This window comes from Mesoplodon bidens (genome assembly GCF_964165515.1).
Source record: "Mesoplodon bidens genome assembly, chromosome: 15".
In the NCBI taxonomy this organism is placed as follows: Eukaryota; Metazoa; Chordata; class Mammalia; order Artiodactyla; family Ziphiidae; genus Mesoplodon; species Mesoplodon bidens.
In genome coordinates, this window is record NC_138171.1 from 17,129,371 (window position 1) to 17,133,264 (window position 3,894).

The following is a 3,894-nucleotide window of genomic DNA, read 5'->3' on the forward strand; positions in this document are numbered from 1 at the left end:
CAGGACCGAGATTATAAACTCAAATGCCTGCAAGAGCCAGGGGGAGGGTGAAATGAGTAACACAGTTCAGAAAAAAGAAAAATCAGAAGGTGGGAGTTGTGGGGACATGAAAGACACACGTCCTGTCAATGGCACAGCTGTTACTCAGCTTTGAGTGATTGTCACCTTGTGGGAATTTGACCCATGGTGGCTGGACCTCTTGACTTTTTAAAAAAGAAAAGCCAGGACTCCCCATTAGGTAAAATGTCTTGATTTTAAAATGTAGTCAATGATGTAAAATATTTTGAAAACTAGAGACAGATCCCTCAAACACATCGGGGTGATGTAACTCATTGCCAGGCATACGTGGTCACCCAGTAACATGAAGCAGGACTCAGCACAGAGCACTTCCAGAGAGAGAGAGACAGGGGCTTCCCATCTCCCCAGAAGTCCCCACAGCGATGTGCCCTGGAATGTTCATGGATTAGTAACATAGAGAATAGTCTGGTAGGTTCATGTAGTCCCTTAGGCAGGAGACTTGGCGGGAAAATCCCTCTATTCCCATATCTCTAAAGTAGGTACATTAAGGCCTGACCTCTTTTGTGGTGAAGGTTAATATATTGATGAGTGAGATAGTTATTTATAAACCCTAAATCCAAGCTTGGTTGGTGCCCTTCCCAGAACTCTGCCTGCTGCCAGTGAAAGCTGTTTCCTTGGCTTAGGGTTCTTCTAGGCTCTCTTCCTGTTTCTTGCCCTAAGCCCTCAGGGTCTGCTGTGGTTGTCAAGCTCCTAACTGGTGGCCTTGGTCATGATCTGCCTGTCTTTGCCAGGTGCCTGGCAGCTTAGTGCTGGTGTGCTTAGCTGTGATGTCCACCTCTGGGATGCCACCTTCTGGACCACCCAGCCTGGGTTTGCAACCTGGAGCCCATGACTCAGAGAAGCAAATATGAATGCAGTTCCTTTTTTGGAGGAGCTCACAGCCCATGGGAGGCAGATCCTAATCCGTGACAACACAAACGTTAAGGATCAGTGGCATTTCTTTGTTGACCAAGCCCCATTCCTTTTCTTCCTGGGCATGAAGGTAGACTACATTTCCCAGACTCCCTTGCAGTTAGGTGAGACCATGTGATTGAGTTCTGACCAATGGAATGTGGGCAGAAGCAATGTAGCACGATTCCCAGCGTGGCCCATAAAAATCTCCTCTGCAATTCTCAATACACTCTCTCTTTCACCATCCACTGGATAAATGGAGAGAACTCCGAGCACTGAGACAAGCGTGGAGCCACAGGATGGAAAGGACTTGGGTCCCTGAATGACTGCAGAGAGTAGAAATTTCCACATCTCCAAATGACCTGGGTTGTGCTGTGATGTGAAGGACACACCTTATTGTGTTATGCCGCTGAGATTTTGGGGTTGTTTCTTACATCAGTTATCCCACCCTGACTGATACAGTGCCCTAAGCGGAAGTGTGCAGAATGCCTTGGGAACCCCTGGGCCTCCTGAGGAACCCCTGGGCTCTCTGCTGGGGGAAGGACTGGACTCCAACTCAGAGCTCATTAAGGAAGCTGTAGGCTCTCTACCAGGGTACGAGAAGTGTGGAGCTGGAGAGTTCAGATCTGCTTCCACATATATTAAATTAAACACAGTTAAAGGGATTTTGTATGCCCCTTGAGGTGGATAGAAAGAACTTCGGGCAAGAATAATTGTTCCAAGTTGTGGGTGAGAGTTGCATTTTTCCATCCTCCAGGAATTCGTATCTCAATGGTGCAGGGTAGACATTATTCCTTCAGGGATAGCTAAAGACCATGAATTTCTCTTGGCAAACGGTTCTACCTCTGAGAGTCACTCTTCTTGCTCACCATGCGAACAGGTGACGGTAGGACTGAAGATCCTCTTGGCAGGCAAAGTTCCGTGAGCTCGAAGCTCTACCAGCAACTTCTGTCCTGCCACTAGGGATCTGGGATAGAGAGCGTGTATTCTCCACCCAGGGCATATCTGCTGCAGAGGGAGAGGGGAAGCAGTCCAGTCCCACATCATTTGGGGCAAATATGTTCAAGGAGTCGTCCTCTTTTCTGGACGTTTATACCATCTACACATTCCCCAAGGACTGGATTATGAGGTTCAGAAAACAGCTCTGGCTACTTCTCACAGAAGGGAGGCTGTTGGAGCCCTCCAGATGGATGGAGGCTGGAGAACCAGGTGTAAGAATCAAGGCAGCTCCTGAGGGTAGGAAGCAGAACAGGGTCAGATGGGATGGACTCCCATAGTTTTGCAGTTTCTTTATCCCTCTATTCAAGGTTTAAATTTCAGGGAGAGAAGCCAGTTATACAAAACATGAGACATGACAAGACATTCCCAAAGAGATGCACAGGCTTCTGGGACCCCCAGAGTTTCCCACAGGGTTGTTCCACTTTTGCTGATGCTGCTGCTGGATGAGAGAAGGTGGCCTTTGCCATTCTCATGAGCTTTTTTATACTCTCTAGGTGTGTCCCCTCACCCCCCCAAACTGTTCTGACCACCATGGCAACAAACCAGTACAATACAGCTGTAGTGCCCTCCTAAGTGATGACTGTGAAAGCTGAGCGATGACTCCTGGAGGCCCAGAGGTGAATTTTCCAGACCTAGCATCACTCAGCAGGTCCAAACCTGAAAGCTGCGTGAGATCTATTCCTGGGGTGGGGATCGGCTTAGTTCTATTTGCCTCTTCCTCCCCACAAAATAGCAAACAACCCATCCTTTAGGGCCCTTTGTTACAGATTGTGACAGCTTCCTTGGCCAGGTGCCTCAGTGTCTTTTAAAATTAACAAGTAATCCTGAGGCAATATTTGAGCCTAGACATGTGAGTGATTGCTTCTGCCTATGCTGGGAAAAGGGGGTTGCTTCAGGGACATGGGATACCAGATGGCTCTGAGAGGAGGCCTGGTTTCAAAAGTAATTAAGGACAACAATCTCAGAAGAGCAGCATAAACCAAACTGTCTGAACAAAGAGGCACTGGATTAGCCTGTTGAATGCATCAAAAAGAAATTCTCAAGGTCCTGATGTTTCGCCAGGGCCTTCTAACACTTCACTGTTTGGTCATCTGGGCCGTGGCATCAGGAGGCCGGTGCCTCTCTGTAAATAGACTAATTTCTGCATGTGGGTCAGGGGGAATCTCTCAGAAGAGAGAAAATCAAACCAGAGCAAAGATCATCATGGAGGGAGAAAGAGAAGGTTTAAAAGGGCAGTCTTGGTAATGTTTTACTGCCTCTTTAAATGATCACTAGTGTGATAGGCAATAGCTTTTTTTTAAATCTCTTAAGGCATTTATAGACTGCTTCCAGTGTGTGAAGCATTGGGAGGGATGGATGAAAACACAGAGAAAGTATGACCCCTATTCTCAAAGGAGTTATAAACTAGGGATAATGATAATAAGTAATACTTATAGGGTGTTAAATAGCTTGCAAGGCTTTTTTGGGGTGAATGTTATAATGCTATTGATCACAGGTATTATCCATTCAGTATTTTTCCTGAGTGTGCAGGAAATTGAAGCTCAGAGAGGTTAAGCAACTTGACCAAATTCACACAGCTTATCAGTGAAGAGACTAAATTTTGTTTTTTCAGATTTTATTTTATTTTACATACACGTGTATCTATTCTTCTTCAGATTCCTTTCCCATTTGGGTTATTACAGAATACTGAGCAGAGTTCCCTGTGCTATACAGTAGGTCCTTGTTGGTTATCTATTTTAAATATAGCAGTGTGTACACGTCAATCCCAAACTCCCAATCTATCCCCATCCCCCCCCTTTCCCCCCAGTAACCATAAGTTTGTTCTCTAAGTCTGTAAATCTGTTTCTGTTTTGTAAATAAGTTAATTTTATCTTTCTTTTTTTTAGATTCCGCATATACGTGGTATCATATGATATTTGTCTTTCT